This window comes from Pantherophis guttatus, chromosome 5 (assembly GCF_059756535.1).
Source record: "Pantherophis guttatus breed Tessera chromosome 5, ASM5975653v1, whole genome shotgun sequence".
NCBI classification, from domain to species: domain Eukaryota; kingdom Metazoa; phylum Chordata; class Lepidosauria; order Squamata; family Colubridae; genus Pantherophis; species Pantherophis guttatus.
Genome location: NC_142067.1, coordinates 24,641,401 through 24,665,456, shown reverse-complemented (window position 1 = coordinate 24,665,456; position 24,056 = coordinate 24,641,401). Strand labels below are relative to the sequence as shown.

The 24,056-nt window shown below is 41.8% G+C and overlaps 1 protein-coding gene across 2 annotated transcripts in view; it reads right to left on the bottom strand.

Moving 5' to 3' along the window:
- Nucleotides 1–17,519, bottom strand: part of MTUS2 (microtubule associated scaffold protein 2) — a 329,331-nt gene extending 311,812 nt beyond the window's left edge. For both annotated transcript variants that reach the window (XM_087894733.1, XM_034410840.3), the window contains exon 1: nucleotides 17,235–17,519. The gene's annotated coding sequence lies outside the window, so the exon portion shown is untranslated. The remainder of the gene's footprint in view (nucleotides 1–17,234) is intronic.
- Nucleotides 17,520–24,056: the final 6,537 nt, after the last annotated feature.

Sequence of the window (24,056 nt, the reverse complement as noted above, 5' to 3'; positions counted from 1 at the left end):
CAGGAGGACCCACAGAGAGGGCTCTGCATGCCACCTCTGGCACGCGTGCCATAGGTTTGCCATCGTGGCTCTATTCCATCCATGAGCGCTTCCCTGAATTTCTCTTTCCTTTGAAGAGAAGTCATTTCTCTTTCATCAAATTGAATAAGAAACGACAGAGGAAAAGACAGGAGTTTTGGCTTTCCACGTTTCAATTAATCACAAAGGAAGATTTTTAGCCTGGAGCTCCTTCCATTAGACTTTTTCAATAGTGGTGTTACTGCCTCCACCATGACAAGTCTATAGACTTTCTAAATTGTTGCAGAATTTTTCCTTCCCCTGAAAATGAATAGGAGATGCTATGCAAACAATTCTCTGCCCTCAGGTTTTGGAGGATTTTGAAAAGGTCAACATCTCCAATCAGGGGCAAAGATTGGAAATTACAGACATACACCCAGAGATGGGTTTCAGCAGATTCTGACCAATTCTGGAGAACCGGTAGTGGAAATTTTGAGTAGTTCGGAGAACCGGTAGTAAAAATTCTGACTGGCCCCACCTTCATCTATTCTCTGCCTCCCAAGTCCCAGCTGATTGGGAGGAAATGGAGATTTTGCAGTAACCTTCCACTGGATTGGGGAGGGAATGGAGATTTTACAGTATCCTTCCCCTGACATGCCCACCAAGCCACGCCCACCAAGCCATGCCAAGCCCACCAAGCCACACCCACAGAACTGGTAGTAAAAAATTTTGAAACTCACCACTGCATACACCAAAATATCTTGCCTCAAAGCTCTTATAAATCAAGAGCAGTTCACTGAAATGAGAAAAAAAAGAAACCTGGAAGGCAACTGGAGTTGGTTCAAAGCTACCTATACAGGAAGTCTTGACTTGCGATCACTATTGAGCCCAAAATTTCTATTATTAAGCAATACCATTTATGATCTTTCTCGCCGCAGTTGTTAAGTGAATCACTGCAGCTGTTAAATTAGTAACAAGGTTGTTAAGTGAAGCTTAACAATCGCATGACCACGGCACACCGCAGCCATCATAAATATGAACCAATTGTCAAACTAGTCCCAACCATTTTGGACTCTACTGGTGTAGCCTTTGACTGCAGCAGCGGTCACTTTTCACTTTTCAGATCACTTTTCAGTTTCCAAAAACAGGCAGCACCCAACTAGCAGATTGTAATTCCTTTTTTGTTTTTTTTTAATGTAATGCTGATTTGCTGGGTCTGTTTCTGCAGCAGCTCTCCCTGAGGACTTTTCTCCTTGACAGTCCCTAGCTCAGCCAAGAGACTGTAGTAAAGCCATCACTATGTTTCCAAAACAGCCTGGGGCCAGAGGAGGCTGGCTTGAGTTCTGATAAACTACTCAGTTCAGGGTTGCCTAAAATTCTAAAACTAAGGGCAACTGCATAAGTGATCACCAGAAGTGATATAACTGTAAAGTTATATTTACAGTTAGGCTAACACATGAGTTGGCAACCTTAAACATTCAAAGAGCCACAAAGGTCCTAACTAGAAGCCCCCATTCAATTCTGGAGTTGACCGGAAGTCCGGTTCCCCCATCAGAGTGTCCTCCTAGCGTGGCCTCCTTTTTCCTCTACCTGTCCTAACCGAAAGCCCTATCAATTGTGGACTTGACCAGCGACAGAGAGCCGCAGCAGTGGGATGAAAGAGCCACATGCGGCTCCAGAGTTGCAGGTTGCCGACCACTAGGCTAACAGAATGGGGTAGGTATAAGGTATATGTTGAACATTCAAAATTTATTCTTTCTGGTTTTGCAGACATTTTCCATTAAAAGAGCTCATGTGGAAAATATCAAATAAGAGTGCTCTAATTTGTGCTGGTAATGAATCAATTCTTGGTCAGCCTTATCATGAAAGCAGAAAGAACCTTTCTTCTGTGCTCTCCAGTGTGTTAGTAAAGGATAATGGAACCCAAACTCATTGAGGTAAGGCCAGTAGTGGGTTCCACTTACCTTCACTACCGGTTCGGAACTGTGAGCACACGCATGCGCATGGTGCTTCTGCGCATGTGCAGAAACATCTGCATATGCACAGAGCGTCCGTGATGATGGCTGAGCAGGTGGGAGGAGCCTCCTGCCACCGCCACTACTGCCCGAACCGGGGCAAACCGGTAGAAACCCACCATTGGGTAAGGCTGACCTCAAAGGATTCTCCTATCCCACCAATCCATCTCAAAAGAGTCCAGTCTCTGTTGCATCAACATTAGGCTTCCCTCCCTGATTTCAAAGAGAACTAATGCAGGTAGTTCTTGACTTACAATGGTTCATTTAGTGACCGTCCAAAGTTACAATATCACTGAATAAAAGTGACTTATGACAATTTTTCACACTTACAATCGTTGTAGCATTCTCATGGTCATGTGATTTACATTCAGATCAGTGGTGGGTTGCCCCCGGTTCAGACTGGTTCACAAGAACCGGTAGTAAAACCAGCAGGAGGCCTGCCCACCGCCCCGGATGTCATCATCAGCGATCTGCGCATGTTATCATCAGCGATCTGCACATGTGCAGAAGGAAGGCGTGAGCGCGAGCTAAGTGAGCACACACGCACGATCCCGTTGCGAACCGCTAGTAAAGGTAAGTAGAACCCACCCCGATTCAGATGCTTGACAACTGACTCACATTTATGATGGTTGAAGTGTCCATGAATCATATGATCATTTTTTGTGCCCTTCTGACAAGCAAATCAATGGGGAAACCAGATTCAATTAACAACCATGTTATTAATTTAACAAGTGCACTGATACACTTAACAAATGTGGCAAGAAAAGTCATAAAATGGGGCAAAATTCACTTAACACATTTCTCACTTAACAACATAAATTTTGGGCTCAATTGTGGTCATAAGTCGAGGATTACCTGTAGTGTGTGAACAGGCCTGAGTTGAGATTCCGCCTACAACATTTGCCTTCTTATGGCAGATGACTGCAAGGAATATAAATCCTTCCATTCCCCACCATTCAGTCAGAACCGAAGAAGCTTCTTGAATGAGAAATGAAACATTTTTAAGGAAAAACGAAGAAAGTCCAGTTGCCCTTTGAAAAAGCTCCTTTGCGATTTGCCTTCTTAATTATTAAACCAAAAAAAAAAAAAAACAATTCAAAAAATTACCAGTACTGTGTGCAAAATCAAATGTTATTTCATGCTCATGAAAACCTGAACCTCTATGTTTTCTTAGATAGCGATAAAGGAAAACATGTTTAAATCAGGTAGGCTCTAGAAAGGTAACCAAGAGCTGCTAAGTATTGTGGCCCATACGCAGCCTGTGCGGCTGGTGGCTGATTCGGACAGCGAGGAAGCTGGTGTGGTGCTGCGCCAGCAGCCTGTGCAGCTGGCACTCGAGTCGGACAATGAGGCTGGAGAAGATATGGTGCCAGAGGCGGGGATTCAGCCAGGGCCTTCAGAACCTCCAGAAGCTTCCTTAAGTGAAGAGGACAAAGAGGAGGAGCCTCTTCTCGATGCACGGGCGCGCAGAGCTGCCAAAAGGCAGGAGTGGCTCCTCAGGAGGAGGTCTCCTCGAGAGTAAAGCTTGGGGCTAATTGGCCACTCCCTTAGCCTATTTAAGGAGGAACGCCAACTGAAGCAATTTGCAGGGAACAACTTCGTTCACTCTCCTTCGTGCCTTGATCTTAGTTCTCTGCAAATTGCTTCTGGGCTTTCTGCCAACCATAGTAAGATAAAGATTATTTATTCTTTGGATTCTTGTAGGCTGTTAAGAAAGTTAATTAACAGCCTTTGTTTGAAAAAAAAAACCTGATTTTATTTTAGTAAACTAAGGTTCGTACAGATTTTGTGTGTGCTGCATTCTTTGGAGTCCGTAGCTGGGGCAGAACACTAAGATTCAAGCCACCTGAGAAATTGAGCATATCGAAACTTGGAGATGTTTAGTATTTCTTAATCCGTGGGGGTAGATTTAAACTCTTCAAATGCTTTGAAAGTCCTCTTACATGTACATTTCCTAGGATGGAAAATGCAAATAGATTCTAAGGCAGCTTTATGACCCCAATTTCATCCCTCCACAGGAATAAAGCACATAGCAGGTTACATCAGATTTTAAAAACAGAGCCTGACTTGATTATACTTTGATAGTAAACCACTGGAAAATTCCTAACTATATTGGGAAGTGGGAAAAGAAGACATGGCAAACAGTGTCCATATTGTTGCCAAGAAAATTACATGGATAGTCTGGGAAATGGCTTCAATGAATCAGATGTTTATTTTTAAACAGAAATTCAACATAGTAGATATAATTACAGATGATTTGCATTAGCTGCCCTGAGTCTTCGGAGACGGGCGGCATACAAATTGAATTATAAATAAATTCAATAAATAAATTGCTATCACTACCAGTCACAAGGTAGTGATAGCAACTCCCCTACAGAGAAATCCACCTGCTTTTTCCATCATTTATCATTCAAGACAATAAAGCCCCCGAATTTCCTTTCAAAGGAAGAGAGTTACATATAAAATCTCTTGGTTATAGTATAAATTAAGAAATAGTCAAGGGGTGCATGTTAATATTCTGTCTCTCACTGAATAATCCACTCCCTAGTGGACTGCAGCTCTCTGACTTGCCAAGCTTCAATGAAATCTCAAACCAAGGCATCACGAAGAATCTGCTCCCCTTGGACTTCAAGTGGGAAAGTGTGGGCATCCAGCAAGGCTTCAGAATAATTTCTGAATTTCTCTTTTCTAACTTGAGGGGGCGAGGGGGTAAACTGTTTCTGTTCAAGCCCAAAAGACTTCCACCTACTGTATGGAGCCTTTCCCAGCATGTGCTACTTTCAGTGAACCTTGCCTTTCAAATAATGTTGGGGACCTAGGTAGAATCATTCACCTGCTTCTGGGTGGCCACTGACTGACAGATAAAGTTATTTGTGTCCAGCTTTAATTTGATAGACTGTTGCTTTGGATCCCTAAACTTGGATCTTTGAAATACTGCCTGAATGTCCAACTTTTACAGCAGGGGTGTCAAACTCAATTTCATTGAGGGCCGCAACAGGGCTGTGGTTGACCTCGGCGGCAGGGTGGGCGTGGCCAGGGTGGGCGTGGGTGTGGCTGACTGGATGGGTGTGGCCAGCTTGACACCACTCCCCAAACTGCTGGCATGTTTCCTCTTTGCACTGGGTAGACGAGGCCGAAGCCCCACAGGCTGATCCCTTACATTTTCCAGGACGGTCCCATGGGCCGTATCCGGCCACATTGTGGGTCGGATGCAGCCTGCGGGCCTTGTGTTTCACAACCTGTTTAACAGAACCAAAGATCACAGATATCTTTTTGAGCAAGTTACTGAGATGAACTCCCCCCCCCCAAAAAAAGTAGCTGGGACCAAGGCAAAAATCAAATTGGATCTCATTTAATTTTAATTCAAAATTCAAATCATCGCAGTTGATTTGTCAGCTTCTCATGAGAATTTCTCTTTTATACCTTCATAACAATTAAAATTAGAGTCAACATTTGGAAATGTTCTGGGTGCTGTATCGAAATTTTGAATAAAAACATGTAGCTAAAAAGCCGAGACTCTGCTCCCTTACTAAAAATATAAATAAATACATACATACATACATACATACATACATACATACATACTAGATAGATAGATAGATAGATAGATAGATAGATAGATAGATAGATAGATGATATAGATATAGATATAGATATAGATATAGATATAGATATAGATATAGATATAGATATAGATATATAGATCTATTTTCTTACTTCTTCGTAGGGTTTATGTGTGTTTTTCCTCTAGCCAGGTTTTCCCTATGTAACCAAGGTTTTTTCTGCAGCCCTAGCTCAGTAGAATCACATCCACTTGATTCTGGGCTTTTTTCCTTTCTGGTAGCCAGCAAGTTCTTCCTGCTAGGTGGGAGACTTATATAGATCTATTTCTAGCTCATTTGCTTTCATCAGTAAGCCACACCTACATCTTATGTATCCTCCCTGTAAAGGTATAGTATCTATTTTCTTACTTCTTCGTAAGGTTTATGTGTGTTTTTCCTCTAGCCAGGTTTTCCCTACGTGACCAAGGTTTACTACGAAGAAGTAAGAAAATAGATACTATACCGTTACAGGGAGGAGTCATAAAATAAGGGTGTGGCTGACTGATGAGGCCTTATAAGGCCGAAATAGATCTATTTTAGTCTCCCTTAAGTCTTACAGCAGACAACATAATGCTGCTTAAATGTCTGATAAAGCCTAGAAAATAGTGATTTGGGATGTCACTTAACTATGGCAATACAAACATCTTGATTTATGTAGGAAAAACCCTGGCTAGAACAGTAATGCACATATAGACCTACGAAGAAAAAAAAAAAGAACAAAATATATAGATAGATAGAGATAGATAGATAGATAGATAGATAGATAGATAGATAGATAGATAGAGATAGATAGATAGATATAGATATAGATATAGATATAGATATAGATATAGATATAGATATAGATATAGATATAGATATAGATATAGATATAGATATAGATATAGATATCTCAGTGGTGGGTTTCACAATTTTTTACTATCGGTTCTGTGGGTGTGGCTTGTGGGCGTGGCATGGCTTGGTGAGCGTGGTAGGGGAAGGATACTGTAATATCTCCATTCCCTCCCCACTCCAGGGGAAGGTTACTGCAAAATCCCCATTTCCTCCAGATCAGCTGGTACTCAGGAGGCAGAGAATAGATGGGGGTGGTGCCAGTCAGAGGTGGTATTTACCGGTTCTCCGAACTACTCAAAATTTCCAATACTATATATATATATATCATTATTAGACATTTCCTTTAATGTCTGAATGTATTTAAATAACCTGTGGGAAAAACAACTCCAATCAGTGTTTCCAACACTTGTTTGGAAACGTTTAAATGAAGGCATGATTGTGTCCTTCTCATTTGAGGTACTAAAGGGAGTAGGGGGCTACGCTAGGCAAGGTGAAGATCCTTCCAGAGGGCCCTTAAATACTCTTAAGATGAGGTAAGAATATTTTTAAATCGGCAGAAAAGAAACATAAATTCAGCATCTCTGAGAAATGTATCATCTAATGCATCCCAGATGGCATCTTCAATTTCAATGAGATGGACAGACTTGCACATTTTTGGCTATTCTTTAAACAATTGGGAAAGAGAAGTTTGCATCGTGTCACAAAAAAAAAAACAACACTGGGATGGGTGTCTGGAGTAACGGCATCTGCAAGAAAAAAATCAAAATCAGCAAGATGGCAGATGGAGCATCACAGCACAAGCCCCACCCCTTTCAGGCAAGCTTCAACATTATACACATATTCTAAAAAAAAAAAAAAAAAAAAAGACAGGGTTTTTCTTTGCGATGTTCCATCTGCTATCTTGCCAATTTTGCTTTCCCCGCAGATGCTGCTAAACCAGATCCAAAGGCTGTCATCTCACAACAGAGATAACAGAGGTCCCTGTGAATATTAGAGCCTTGGTACAAAGTCTGGTTTAGATGGCTAACTGTCCAGTTTGTCATTACAGAGGGAAATTATCTGCTTCTAGTATAATTTGTGCATGGAAACCACCTCAGAGGGCCTCCAGAACTTGGGGAGGCTGTTTTCGGCCTCCCAGAGGCTTGAGGAAAGCCTCCAGAGCCCGGGGAGGGCAAAAATGCCCCCCACCATGGTGCAGGAGGCCAACTAGGCCACGCCCACCATGGCCACGCCCACCCAGCAACCAGGCAGAGAACCCATTGCTAAAATTTTTGAAGCCCACTCCTGCCCTCAACCATAATTAGCTAATTAGCATTCCGAATCTCTGCATATCACATCATGGGGCAACTATTGTATGTGCTAAGAGAGCCAGAATTCATTTGATTCATTTTGGGATGTTCCGAGAATACATAATTTATAATACTCTCTCTCTCTCTCTCTCTCTCTCTCTCTCTCTCTCTCTCTCTCTCTCTCTCTCTCATTAATGTCATTTCCATATAATATGAATGTCAGTTCAGATACAAAGATTATACAGGTAATTCTGTCAGGAGGTTACTATGTCATGAGAAAAGGTATCTAATATAAGATTTTTTTTACTTCCATTCAATCATATCAGATTTTGGAGATTGCACAGACAAGTTCCTACAATTTTCTTGGCACTTCTTGGCAGAAGTGGCTTGCCATTGCCTTTCTCTCAGGGCTGAGAGAGAGTGACCGGCCTAAGGTCATCCAGCTGGTTTTCTGTCTAAGGCAAGAATCGAACTCACCGTCTTCCCAGTTTCTAGACTGATGCCTTAACCACTACACCAAACTGACTTTGGCTTTTACTGAATTCACATTTACTGCACCCACTGCTCTTTTTCAGTAATCTCATTTCAGTTATCTTATAACATTACATACTACAGAGCTTAGAAATCAATAGGTTTTTTCCCCCAAACATAACTGTTACCTATAACATAAACTGAAATAATGAGGTAATCTTTAGCTCCCATATTAAAACCTACAGAGAGAAATAAAAACAGCATGATACTAGGGATATAATATAATGAAACAGATTATTACTCTAACAGTAAATCATTGGGGATTAAGGATATAACTTGTAAAATTTCATACACAATTTATTCTGGATCTTTACTTGTTTGTTTGTTACATACAAAGCATGCAATTACTTTGATCCTGATACTATTATCACAAGATGCCATTGATTGCAAGTGAATCTGCATCTTTAAAATGTATATTTTGATCATAAACTTGGATAAGTCAATTAAAGCAAGCAAATTAATGACTAAGGCAAGCAAATGGCTCCAGCAGGGAAGAGTTGATAAGGAATGTTCCTACTATTCTTTTATCAATTAAATTATTATTTTGCTAAACCTTTCTGAAGTTTGTGTTGTCTATGATAGAAATTTCCAAGCATAGATTGGAACACATAAACAGATTCCTGGCGATTGCTTGAACAAATCCCTGTAGTTTTCTTGGCAAGATTTCAGAAGTGATTTGCTATTGCCCCCTTCCGAGGGCTGAGAAAGAATGATTGGCCTAAGGTCACCCAGCTGACTTCATGCCTAAGGCAGGACCAGAACTCATGATCTCTCAGTTTCTAGCCTGATTCCTTAACCACTACACCAAATGGGTTGTCTTGCATATTACAAGTATATACAAACCACTATATATTTAATTCTCAGTTCTGCATGTATAGCTTTTAGGATTTGAATTTTAATTGGTCCCTAGTCCTTAACATGCATTTGCACAAATGTTGTTGTAAATATTTTTATCTTTGCTTAATAATGCAAACAAAGACTTTATTTTTATCCATACTTTTATACCTTCCAGATCTCTGTGCCGGAGCAATCCATGTATTAATTGACTTTATGCTGGGTTACAACATAAATATGCCCAATAAAACACAAAATATGCAACATAAAATTACTGTTCCTCAGAATTCTGAAGTCCACACATCTGCAGGATATCAAGATCTCCAATTATCATGGCTTCCATTACTTCTTCTTCGGTTTCCTCTCCCTATTAGTTAATCCTTTCACTCTTCATACTTCCATTACTTGCTCTCTATACCAATCTTATGTACACCATCTAAATCAATGTTGTATAATATACATACCATAATGGTCTACCATGCGTACAGCAGTTGTAGTCCTAGAATTCGGCCACAATCATTTTAGATCCTAAATAAACTATTCATTCACTAATTCGAATAATTATTTTATTAGAGCCTAGTGACAGTTATAATTATGTTAAAATACTGATAAACATTGTAAAAGAGATAATCTGTCCTATCCCGAGATAGTGCTTCTTGAAAAATGATACCTGCTAAAACAGTAGATTTATTTACGTACTTCTAACATTTATATCCTGCCTTTCTTCTAAACATCTCAAGTCAGAGAACACAAGAGTCATCTGTGAACCTTATCTTCTCAACACAACCTTGTAAGATAAATTGGACTGAATGTGATTGGTGAAAACTTATCGAGAGAGATTTATGGTCAAGATGACACTCAACCATATTCTACCCTGACTAAAAAGAAAGAAATTAGAATAGCTGACATCTCAAGACTGGTTCATATAACTACAAGCCATCAGGCATCAATTTAGACAGAAAGAATGAATGTCATGTTTAAGAGCTCATTTAGATAATTCAGACATTGTATTTAGTCATGCTATATCAGTGGTGGGTTGCCCCCAGTTCGCACCAGTTCTATAGAACCAGTAGTAAAACTGGCAGGAGGCTCCGCCCACCGACCCCAATGTCATCAGAACACTTCTGCGCATGTGCAGAAAAGCGCATGCGTGCACAAGCGAAACAAGCGTGCACGGCCCCATTGTGAACTGGTAGTAAAAGTAAGTAGAATCCACCCCTGTGCTATATAGTTTGTTTGGTTTAGATAACCATAGTTTGGTTATTATGATGAATAAATCCATTCCAAACTCCCCATAGCATAGTGACATGCTAATGGCCCATAAAGCATTCATGGATGAAGAGGAAGAATAAGACATGGCATTAATTCAATCAGATATGGACCTCCAGGCCCCAACAATAGCAGCAAGGCAGAATGATATCCTAATGTGACTAATTATGTTTCTAGAAACATAGACCCAGAATCTCAGTTCTGATCTCTCAGCCTTCATGAATCTTATTACATCTGCATCATTTGCTCAACATCTTAACAATGCATGTTATATGAGGACTTGAACACACAGAGAAACAGAATTGTGCTGTTGTGTGAGAAGATACCTTGCATAAGGCAATCTCCTGAACAACAGGCTGGTGCCTCAAGTAACTTGATATTGGGAACTGAATGTTGGCTGGAATCAGATTGAGGATGGGAGCTTCCTGTCTTTTAGAATTTTGCTTTGCTGGACTATAATGCTAGAATAATGTTCTGTGACAGCCCAACACCTGGCATTCCTTCAAGCTGCAAAAGTCATGTCAGATCCAAGATACAATTCTGCTAAGAATTCCATTTTACTTGAATATGGATTGAAATAATAGCAAGGCTCTGTCTGATGAGTTTCATTGCTTTTTCAAATATTTATTCATTTATCAAAATATAAAATAAAGACGTACAAAGAAAAATGAAAATAAGAGAAAAATAAAGGAGAAAAAGGGAAAGGGGAAAAAGTGTAGGGTAAGGGGGAAAGAAAAATAAAAGCATTGACTTCCAACTCCTTTTGATGCAGTAGAATAAGGTAGTAACATAAAACCTCAACTTTTTAATTTTATATAATAATATCTACCAGCCATTTCTATAACAACAAACCTATCTAGTCAGCAAAACCCCAAATCAAAGTTTTACTTTTTTCCACCTCCTAGTAGAAACAAAATTAATTGCGTTTTTTTCTTTAATCAAAGCAGTCACTTTTGCCATCTCTCCTAATTCCATCAACTTTTGCAGCCATTTGTCCACTGTGGAATCAAAGTATTCTTCCATTTTTGTGCATAAAGTATTCTTGCTGCCATCAACACATATAACATCAAAATTCCTTTTTTTCCCCCAAGTTCTTTATCCATTAAGCCTAAGAGAAAAGTATCTGGTTTTAATTGCTGTTGCTGATTTATAATCTTCAACTGCTAAAATCACTCTAAAAAGAAGCAAAAGCATGATGGCTTGGTAATATAAAACCAGTACAGAACCATAAAACAGAGGAAACAACCTTTCTTGAATTAGATTACTTAACTTAGTTACATGTTTTCTATAGTAATCTTAGTCTTCCCATTCTTTCCAATGGGTAGATTAAAATATGAATTAATCACATACACTCATAAAAAATAAATTAAAGGAATGTAGTCATGGGTGTAAGGACCAAGTTACAACATATGTATTATTTGCAATATGGTCATAATATTTATTTATTATTTAAATTTATATGGCTGCCCATCTCACATTTATGAGTCTGGGGGGGCTAACAATAGTTTAAAACATCTTATAAAGCTATGAAACCCAAAAACAGAAACACACATAAAAACTGCAGCTGGAGTAACAACAACTTACCAGTAGCAAATCAACATAGCCATTGTATGAGCTGCTCAGTCACACTTCCTGATCCTCAGGCCCCGTGACAGAACCATGTCTCGAAGGCCTTAGAAAAGGCTAATAGTATCAGGACCAGTCTAATTTTTGGGGAGGGATATTCCAAAGTTCTGGCACCATGGCAGAAAAGGCTCTTTCTGGACCCCACCAAACAACACACTCTAATAAAGGAGAGTCAAAGAAGGCCTCTTATGCACAACTTAATGGGGAGAGGGAATCCCTTAAATAACCTGGCCCCATGCTATGAAGGGCTTTATAGGTTACAACCAATACCTTAAATTAAACCCCAAAGTACACTGACACTCAAAAAAACCTTACAGAGCAGAAGTGTAACCTGCACTGTTGCTGTTGTGGCCCGCCGGCGGCCAGCAGAGCTAGCAGCAGAGTAAGACAGTGAGGAAGTTGGGGAGGAACTTGGGCCAGTCCTGGAGGCTGAGGAAAGCTCGGACGAGGGCTCTGCATCGGAGGCAGAGAGGGAGCTAGACAGCAGCGAGGCAGAGGAACAGCTGGAGCCTGTTCCCAGGGTGCGCATGCGCAGAGCTGCCAGAAGACAAGAACAACTCAGAAAGCAGGGTCGATTTGGGAGTAAAGCCACACCTTGGATGTGATTGGCCCCTCCCATAGGAAACAAAAGAGGAGCGAACAGGGAGTGGGCTTTTGCAGGAAACAATTCGTTCGTTCGGTAGTTTCAAGAGTGGAAAGTTCTGTTCGTGACTCTAAGAGACTCTGTGCCAAGTTTTGCCTTACACTGCGTTGGGAAACAAGTTACGTGGCAGCTTGCCAAGCGAGATAAGGTATGTTGATAAATATTCCTTTGAAAAACTAGACAAGCCTTGCTGACTGTGAATGAAAATAATTCACAGTCATGTAAATAAAAGAGGTTTTGCCAGGACCAAGATTCTGGTTCCTGCTTTTTAAGGGAGCCTAGGTCAGAACAGATGCAAGAACATCCGTTCCAGTGCATTCTGTGCCAGCTGCAGCTTCTGGGTGTTCTTTCCTCATGGACAGCAAATTGCAATAATCCATTCAGGAGATGAACAAGACATGAGTAATCACAAGCAGGTTCTCACAGTCCAGGAAAGGGCACGATTGGAGGGCAAAACAAAGCTATGAAAAGGCCCTCCTTCCCATGGCTGCCACCTGTTCTACAAACAGAAGATGTGAGTTCAGGAGAACCTCTAAATTGCACATTGGTTCTATTTAGGACAGTGCAACCCCATCCAGAACTTGATCATTGTGTCATCAAGTTGTTGTCAACCCTTGGGACCACCTATGTTTTCTCCATGACGATGTACCCCTAACCTAGTCCTTCTACCCTTCCAATGGCATTTTCCAGAGAGCTGAGTCTTTATATAATGTGTCCAAAGTAGGATAATTTAAGTATTGACACAGATGCCTCAGGTGAGAACACTGGGTTGATTTGTTTAGTTAGTTTTGAAATCATTCTGAGCTCAGAAAAAGAGATGATGAGGATGATGAAGATGATGGAATTTTCCTTTATACTGAACCTAGGAGGCCTGTGTGAAAGCATATTTCAAACCTGAGCAAATTACTATTTCTTAGACTCGGTTTTTAGTCTCTTTTTAAAGAATTAGATAAGCATTTGCAAAAGTAATATCATGCGTAAGACAATGATATAGCTATATGTAGCTGTATCAAGGAAAATCCCATTAATTTCCACGAAATGTATTCATAGTTTGTTATTTATTTATAAGTTGGAAACCTTCAACTTGTTCCTAGTTGAGAGCTGGTCTTCTTAACACTGTTACATAGAAATTATTCATATAAACCTAAAAGAAAACAGCGGAATTTAAGCAATTTGCGTAAGCAGATCGGTTAAAGAGTAGTGGCTCATACAGCATGCTACATTGATTAGTTTTATATTAGCCTGTATGCGTATTGTTCAATGTGCTGTTTGACCTCAGTTTAATTGGGTTATGCTTTAATGTATTTGGTCTCTTCAAATCTAGAAGATAATTTAATCTGATAACAATATGTTATGCACTTTGTGTGCACTTAGTCAACACTGTAGAAAATCAGAAGTGCAACGTAATTGTCTTATTATTGAGATGAGCAGTTGCTGCATAATTCCCTCAACACTATCAAACTAGTTACTAAGTCTGCATTACTATTAATCTTCTCATCGTTCCTATCACCCATCTCCTCCCATTTATGACTGTATGACTGTAACCTTGTTGCTGGTATCCTTACAATTTATTTTGACTGTTTCCCTATGACTATCATTAAGTGTTGTACCTTATGATTCTTGACAAATATATCTTTTTTTTTATATACACCGAGAGCATATACACCAAAGATTCCTTGTGTGTCCAATCACACTTGGCCAATAAAAAATTCTATTCTATTCTATTCTATTCTATTCTATTCTATTCTATTCTACTCTACCCTACTCTACTCTACTCTACTCTACTCTACTCTACTCTACTCTACTCTACTCTACTCTACTCTATTCTATTCTATAAAAGAACTGCTCAGAAACTTGCACACTTTTATCAGACACTCATGTTGTCCAGGAATATGAATTATTACAGCTTTAGTAGCAGTAGGCAGCAGAATAACAACAGCAACATTTCTATATTACTTTGCAAGCATTATTTCAAGAAGCCTTGTTTGCCATCCTCCTCTTAGATCAGAATATATTATTATCTTCATTCAGCAGATAGTGGTGGGTACCTCAACTGACAGCTGTAGTTTCCCTAAGGTCACCTAGCTAAGATGACATTTAAACTGGAGACTTTGACATATCAGCTCCAGCTTCATATCCTTACTGGTGGAAGGGGTTTTTGTTTGCACCCGTCCCCTTCTTATGGAATTTAGCTGTGGACTACGTTCTTATTTGCATCCCAATTGAAACCAAGGGCAAAAGCAGCAATTGGGGGAAAGAGAATATACTCTGAGAATGAATTAAGCAACATGCAACTTTTTAGCATCAGAGAGCTAACTCACTGTCTCATTGCCAAAAATTCACTCTTAGCTTCACATTCAAGGGTTCTTTTCTCTCAACAACATCCCAGTTTAGAAGGTGGAAGCTGGCAAGAGAGACATTTGCTGCTGCTGCTACTGGGAGCCACAATCCTTTTGTGCTCTGGTAAAATCTCTAGAGGGTTAGCAATGCATCACAGCCCACATTCGCCCTCCTTCTGCTCCATAATCTTTCAGATGACACACATTTCCTCATCTAAGGAAATCTCTCTGCGCACATGCACACATGCCATACACACACACAAAATCATGAATTATTTGAAAGCATTTGCCTTTGGACAAGTCCCTAATACAGCAGCCTCAGTTCTCCATGTGAAAAAAAAAAAAAAGTGAAACCCATCTTTAACAAAAGGGCCTGGTGGCTCAGCAGACTGATAGCATTGTGATTAACACCAGCTGTCTGCAATTACTGTAAGTTCGAATCTCACCAGGCTCAAGGTTGACTCAGCCTTCCATCCTTTCTAAGGTAGGTAAATTGAGGACCCAGTTTGTGGGGGCAATAAGCTGACTTTGTATAAATATACAAAAGTATGAAGGCTATTGCTTAATGCATTGTAAGCAGCCCTGAGTCTCCGGAGAAGGGCGGCATATAAATCAAATTAAAAAAAAAAAAAGAGGGTTGTCTAAGATCACCAGCCAATGTGCTTATGGCACTTATTGTCTGCAAACAAAAGAGGCTTTCCCAGGAGCCTGGATAGCTCAGCAGACTAATGCATTGTAATTTAACTCCAGCTGTCTGCAATTAGTAAGTTCGAATCTTGCCAGGCTCAAGGTTGACTCAGCCTTCCATCCTTTCTAAGGTAGGTAAATTGAGGACCCAGTTTATACAAAGCTGACTTTGTATAAATATACAAAAGTATGAAGGCTATTGCTTAACGCATTGTAAGCCGCCCTGAGTCTCCGGAGAAGGGCGGCATATAAATCAATTTTTTAAAAAAAAAATCATCATCCATCCTCTGGACGGGTCAGACTACAATTTTCATCAGGAAACTAAAAAAATAAAATAAAAATAAATCTCCAACCCTTTTGAAGGAATCCCAATTGGGAGGGGTATGTAGGAATCCTAAAAACTCTTAGTGCACAATAGCCTCAAGTTCCCATCCTGTTGGGAATCGGTCCATTAACATCTCCTCTTTGTCAACGAAGACCGGACCACGATGTCTCAACCTCTCCCCACTCGCCGCCCCCCTCCCACTCCTTAGAAAGACGCCGCTCAGTAGAGCAGGTCACCCCTTCCCTTCCCTTCCCCTTTCCCATCAATCGCACCTTGTGACAATATTGATAACTGTCAAAAGCTGAGCCGCCTTGTGTCTCGCAATAAGGATCGGGGAGAGAGAGGCGCGGATCGAGCCTTCGCAAGACGGAGGGAAGAGGTGGGAGAGGGGACAGTCGGGCGGCGTTGGAGGAAACCCCCTCCTCCCCCTCGCGCTCATCCTTTCTATCCCACCACAACAGCCCGCGAGGAAAGCCTCGGAGAGGGACCGTCTTCTCCCTCGGAGAAGGAAAAGTGCGGTTGATTCTCGCGGGAAGCGCCATCCGCCTGCAAAAGCCAGGCGTGACATTGTTTGGGTTCCGTCTGCCTGCCCCGTGGATTCAGTCTCGGGCTACCCACGGAAGGAACCGTGGGCGCGCTTCGGAGTTCTCGGGGAGCAGGTGACCGGGAAGGGAGGGAAGAGCCTTGGTAGTACAGTGGTCTAAGGCACCCTGTTATTAAGCTGGTTATTAAGACCAGCTGCCTGCAATTACTGCAGGTTCGAATCTCGCCAAGGCTCAAGGTTGACTCAGCCTTCCATCCTTTCTAAGGTAGGTAAATTGAGGACCCAGTTGTGGGGTGGCAATAAGCTGACTTTGTATAAATATACAAAAGGATGAAGGCTATTGCTTAGCGCATTGTAAGCCGCCCTGAGTCTCCGAAGAAGGGCGGCATATAAATCAAATTAAAAAAAAAAAAAAAGATGCCCAGCGGGCTTAAAAACTTGCGCAGGAGGAAATTCGCTTCGGAGGCGGGAGAGGAGGAGGAGGAGGAGGAGAAGGGGGAAAGAAGGGCGATCCTCGCACCTTTGGCTGCCAAGCTGCTCCGAAGCCCTGACCCACCGCGCCCCCTTCCCCGCCCTCCCAAGTGAATACCTCTTCCCACCAAGTCTGGTCCACATCTCCCCGTCTGCCAAGTCTCTTCCTGCCCCCAGAAGATGCTGCGGGGATCCGCTTTGGTACCCAAGGCGCAGGAGGGCACCTACCTGGCTGGGCGCGATGGAGATCCCCGTCCAGTCCTGGGCAGGACAAAGAGCAGCCCCTCTCGCGCCTTGCCCCAGCCCTCGCGTGTCGGCCGAGTCGTGGCGCCTCTCCCGGAGCTTTATATCCGCCTCTGATGGATGGCAGCGCCGGTAGAAGAAGGGGAGCCGCGCGCAATGGGAAGGAGAGGTATATGCGCGGCTCGGGGAGCGCCCACCCCGCTCCCGCCAAGCGCCTCGGCTCCACCGATTCTACTGTTCCCACTGCAGCGGGCTTTAAAAAAAAAAAAAGAACCCCACCAAAAGTGAGCTCTGGTGCCCTCTGCCGGCGCGCAGGGAGATCGTGGCCGCGGCGGTAGAAACGCTCGAACTTAACGAGAGGCGGATTCTGGCCCCGAACTCAGAAAGCGCCATAAAACGCCGAGGGTTTTCCTCCCCGAAGTCGGGTGCAGCAGCCTCCCCCCCCCCGATGTTGCAAGTTGAGCCTCGGAAAGAGAGAAAAGGATAGCTCTGGGTGCCCAGAGACCAAGAAAATACTTTTTTTTTAAAAAAAAAAAGGATGGGAGGGGTGGGAGTCCTGTCTCTTTTGGGTGCTTGATTAGTTGCTATAGTAGCAAAACGTTGGGGTTTTTTTCTCAAAATATTTCAGTCCTAGAAAATATTTTAAGGCGTTTTGAAAACGGAATTCCTGACATAACTTTAGGAAGCCTTGTCCGGAGGCTACCTTGGAAATCTCTCCTTTAGTTCTAAGAATCTGGGAGGGGGCTGGACGCAATTCTTGGTGCTGGGATCCTAATTCATTCATCTCCAGGAGTGGTTCGGGCGGGGGGGGGGTTCTAAATAAGACAGAGGGGCAGACAGACAGATGTATATTCAGGCTCTGCTGGCAGGAAAGCTGGCATATAACTTATAACTTGATTCCACTCCTCTGTCAGTTATGATCGAGGAACTGGATCTGAAAAGAAGTCACCTGAGCCCAGGTTCTGTGGATCCCACCTTAAAACATTTTGGAAGATGAAGTACTTCATAGGATCTAACCAAAGTTGGATTCAACCAAGGTTTCACTCTCTTGGGATACTTAAAGAGATAAAGAAATAATACAGATACAAAATGATCAAAAATTTGGCACTTGGCAATGGGCATGTATTTACAATTTGGCTCATATTGGGTCATATGTGACTTTCCCAGCTGGCTTCAATGGGGAAAGCTGGATGTGCTTAATAACCATGTGATTCACTTAATTATAATGATTCACGTAGCTACATTTTAGGAACAGAAATTCTGGTCCCATTGTGTTTGTAAGTTAAGGACTCCCTGTAATTCTTTAGAGTTGAATATAAAGTATTACATGCTCTTCTCTGTGGCAAATATAATAAAACATCTATACATGAAAGACTATGTCCGTGCGATTCTAGAGAAATAGAAACAGTCAAGCATATCCTCCTTTATTGCAATTACTACAGAGATTTCCAAAAGTACCGTACAGCATCAATCCTCTTAACAATTCCCAAGAAAAAACAAAACAAAGCAATTATTATCAGTCCTCAACCATGACATAATAAAAAGAGTTGAGCTCAGCTAGTTTGAATTTTGTTCTATGGGTTATATTTTATTTTTCTGATTATGTGATTGTCACGAAAGATTTTGATTCGATTTTTGGAGCCTTGCATAGTATATCCACTTTCCAGAAGCAAATTCATAGTTGCTTCCTATTTCTCTTTCTAGTTTTTCTCCAGTAGCCCCTCTGTGAATTCTTTCTGGGAAGCAGGAAATGCATCAAAACAAAGCCTGCAGCTCTCTCCCGTTTCTCCCCACGGCAACAGAAGCTTTCTTCTAGCTAAAGATGAACAGAGATCCTTGGTTTTGCTCTTTAATTAAAAGAATCATATAGCACTAAAGAGTAAACTCGGATGCCTCAAGGAGTTGACAAGGGCCAAGGGAGCTTTCCCTGAGACTTGGTAGTGCCTAACTCTTGCCTTATGGGAAAATCCAATCCCCACATATCCTGCTTCGGTCACCTCCCTCCTGTCTCAAGCACTTTATTTATTTATTATTTATTTATTAATCAAATTTCTATACCGCCCTACTTCCGAAGGACTCAGGGCGGTGAACAGCCAAGATAAAATACAGATAATACAAATATTAAAAATCCCTTAAAATTATTAAATATTTTGGCCGAAACACAGATTAAAACACCCAATTTATAATTTATAAAATCACGAATTAAAAAATTTAAAAGAGGGGAGTTAGGCCAGGCCAGCTTGCTGAAATAGAAAAGTTTTGAGAGCACAGCGAAACTTCAGGATTTAGAATTCATTTTTTTAAAAAAATAGTACCATATGGGGCATTCCAGTGTATTCTCTACATTTATTGGTTCGATTTATATGCCGCCCTTTTCCGGAGACTCAGGGTGGCTTACAATGCGTTAAGCAATAGCCTTCATACTTTTGTATATACCTGCTTAGTAGGGCTTTCGCCCTCCCCAAGCGGTGTTCTTTTTTATACAAAGTCATCTTATTGCCCCCACAAACCGGGTCCTCATTTTACCTACCTCGAAAGGATGGAAGGCTGAGTCAACCTTGAGCCTGGTGAGATTTGAACTTGCAGTAATTGCAGGCAGCTGGTGTTACTTAACAGTGCTTTAGTCTGCTGCGCCACCAAGGCTCTTTGTTGATCTATGCTCATGGTTTCTATGGTGTTATTGCAGGGGTGTCAAACTTGATTTCATTGAGGGCCGCATCAGGGTTGTGTTTGTCCTCGGGGGGGGGCCTTGGGGGCGTGGCCAGGGTGGGCGTGGCCAGCTTGACATCACTCGTGTTGGGGGCGCCTGTGGTGGCCCGAGTGTTCTGCCAGCAAAAATGGCCTCCCAATCTCTGTTTTCGGCTGGGATGGCCTCCTGCAACCCTCTGCCAGCAAAAATAGAGCTTGGGAGGGCTGCTCCGTTTTCGCTGGTAGAGAATTGCAGGAGGCCATCCCAGTCAAAAACGGAGCTTAGGAGGCCATTTTCGCTGGCAGAGGCACCGAGGGCCGGTCCTTCGCTGTTTCCAGGGTAGCCCCGTGGGCCAGATCTAAGCACCCTATGGGTCAGTTCCAGCCTGTGGGCCTTGAGTTTGACACTCCTGTGTTATTGTATTTTGTTGTATAATATTTATCTTAGAAATGTCTGCGTATAAATAACGCAAACAATGTTTGCCACTAAAATTGCAGTGAACAAAGGAATGAACCCATATGTAGGAAGAAAGCAAAATTATCATACTTTCACATGTGGCTAAGCTGCACTCACAGCAATGCAAAGAGGGCTTAGCACAAGGAGAGTGAGCTTGGAGGTCAATCATGGCAATGCCTCAGCCATGTGCTAAAGTCCTTCCTTTGATCTCCTCCTCTTCTCCAGCCCTGTCACCACAAAAGCATTTTAAAGTCTAGCCGTGGGATGCTCTAGACAAAATGTGAACATGGCAGCAACTGAAAAATGAAGCGAATTCTCTGCAATTGAAAAGTGGCTTCTGATATTTCAAGGAGTTCAGAGCATTTAAAGGGTTGGAATTTGTTTTTGAAAAGAAAGAAAACTGAGAATCTCACCAACTATTGCTCCTGATACTACTTAATTGTATACTGTACATTTTTTTCTTGTAAAATTCAGTGGGCATTTGCTTCTGTTTTATTAAACTCCAGGAAATAAATGCTGAAAGCTAAGCCCGTTTATGCTTTTACTGATGTTGTATATTTAAAGAATTTTGGTTTTGGCCACAGTACTACCATATTTTCGGAATATAAAATGCACCTTTCCCCCCCCTAAAAGGGGGTGAAAATTTGGGTGCATCTTATACACTCCCAAATGTAGCCCCGCCCACCCACTGGCCTCTGCCTCCCAGCAATTTACCTCCTTGCAGCAAGCAGCAAGAAGAAACAGCCCATTTCAGCTTCAGCACAGCCTAATTAGCATAAGTTGATTGCCGGTTGGATTGGCCTCCTGACTCTCAGCTGTTTCAGGCTGCAGGGATTGCCATTGCCTATTGCTGCACGGGCCTCTGCTGCTTCCTGCAAGGAGGTAAATTTCTGGGAGCAGATTTTTTTTTCCTTGTGCTAATCAAGCTATGCTGAAAACGAAAATGAAAGTAAAGCAGGCTATTTGCTGTTTGCTGCAATGAGGCAAATTGCTGAGAGGCAGAGGCAGATTTCTTTTTCCTCACCAAAAAAGTTAGGTGCGTCTTATAGTCCGGAGCGTCTTATACTCAGAAAAATACGGTAATTGCTTTATCATTTGCAAGAAGCTTGAACAATTGCTTTTTAGTTTCTTTGAGCTGTCACACCTTTTGCAAGATTCAGCAGGTCCACTGGGCAGGAATCTTGTCTCGGGGCAAGCTGTGGCTCTCAAACGTGTCCCAGCAGAGTTGGGAGATATGTTCTGTCCAGCTGGGATATTGCCTAGGTAACAAAAGCATCTGCTTAATTCACCCAGCATCCAAGTCATTAATCTTTAGCCTGTGGCAGGAGCATTAACAACACCCCCCCCTGAAAACAGCGATGAATTTTTAATGAGGGCAAGGCGTGTTGTACACTTTCTTGCTAAATGGGATCTCTATCACAATCCTTCCCTTTGCTGGATCCGAACTCAGAGAGTGGGGATTGCCAAAACAGATCCCAAAATACCAAATCAAAGATTTCTAGAAGCAGCCCTTCTGGCCTTTGATTAGAGTCATTTCTTCCTCGCAGCATTTTCATGATGGAAAGTTTGACTGTTTTTGGATCACCTAATGCTGCTTTGCACTTTGAAGAGCAATTAGTGCTCTGTTCACACTTGATCAAACACAGTGCAAATGCAGGGGAGTGGACGAAGGCAACAGCCCCCCTATTACCAATCAAAGATGATTCAGATGTTTTATTTCAAGAATGTACTCAAAACTTATTCGTTGTGGAACATTGAATAAAAACTTAAGAGCTGATAGAAAGTCAGGGGAAATGACTCATGGCTCCAGAAATAGATGAATCTGGTCTGGAAACAGAAAAACAAATCCCCCCCCCCCTTTTTTTTAAAATTTGATTTATATGCCGCCCTTCTCCGGAGACTCAGGGCGGCTTACAATGTGTTAAGCAATAGCCTTCATACTTTTGTATATTTATACAAAGTCAGCTTATTGCCCCCACAAACTGGGTCCTCAATTTACCTACCTTAGAAAGGATGGAAGGCTGAGTCAACCTTGAGCCTGGTGAGATTCGAACTTACAGTAATTGCAGACAGCTGGATGTTAATTACAATGCATTAGTCTGCTGAGCTATCCAGGTTCCTGTCTACATGGGGGAAAAAATAAAAAATTGTTGCAATTTTCTGTGAGTCTGAAATCTGTGGGAATGCTAAACCTGAAGCTGCTCTTAAAATGCATGCATTTTTAAAAGCACTTTTAAGTTTTTGGCTATTACTTATTGGGACAGAATGTGATGTGGTTCGCATGAATAGCAAACCCTATCATAGGAAAATCCATGCCAAAATTTAGACTGAGTGGGAGGAGGATGAAATATTGTTGCTGTCTTTTTGGAATGGGGCAACGGCATCATTCTTCCTAGCAGGCCAGATTAAGTTATCGAAAATTAATCAGTACCAGATCATGTGATCAGAATAAATTCACATCTATCCCCACGCCATCCCAGGTAAATAAAAATCTGTTCCAAATTACTCTTTGGGCTTACATGCAAGCTTTGTCTGAATCTACTACCCATCTATAATAATTGAAGATGAACAGCAAGACACAGAGAATGTGCTAGAGGAAAAGGATAGGAGTGCCAGATCCAAAAACCTTTACTGATGGAACTGTTCAAAGAGAATTGGGGTTGGGAATTAATTTTAAAGCAAAAATCTTTCCTTTTAAACAGTTAGTTGCTGGTGTTTTTCAGATGCTGATTGACTAAGTCCAAGACTGGGGAAGAATGTCAGGTAAGGGTGAAAGCCAATGAAGGAGAACAAAGAGCATTTGGGATAAAGGTCTAAATTTAACTTCTGATTCATCATAATTACTGAAAATTCCTAGCTAAGATTTCTTATTTATCGCAGTGAGATGCCATAACAAATGAGTGTAAAATATAACATAGATGTGATGCACACAACAGGTATGTGGCAATGAGTTCTTTCATCCTACTGATTAGAATACAAATTAATTTGTACCAATGCTGATTCCTGCAATGTAACGTCTTGCTGGGAACTCAGTTTCAGAGAAACTGAAAAGCAAGGACAGACTGTGGAAATGCCCCTCAGCAAGTGCAGTGCGCATTCCTCAGATGAGCTTCCAGATCGTACAGAGTTGATTTCAGATGTACATAATCTGCATGTCACCCCAGAAGCTATTTTTGCAGCCTATGTTGGATTCTACCTGTCTTCTTCTTCTCCAGAAGTTTGCCAGTGAAGCAATTAGTGAGTGGTAGGAAGCAGTCTGTACAGCTCAGATTGCTGGGTTCCTTTTAAAGAGCCTTCTTACAAAGAAGGAGTAAGCTATAAAAGGTAAAGGTAAAGATTCCCCTCGCACATATGTGCTAGTCGTTCCTGATTCTGGGGGGCGGTGTTCATCTCAGTTTCAAAGCTGAAGAGCCAGTGCTGTCCAAAGACGTCTCCATGGTCCTGTGGCCGGCATGACTAAAAGCCAAAAGCGCACGGAACGCTGTTACCTTCCCACCAAAGGTGGTCCCTTTTTTTCTACTTGCACTTTTTACATGCTTTTGAACTGCTAGGTTGGCAGAAGCAGGGACAAGTCACGGGAGCTCACCCCTTTAAGCGGCACTAGGGATTTGAACCGCTGAACTGCCGACCTTTTGATTGACAAGCTCAGCGTCTTAGCCGCT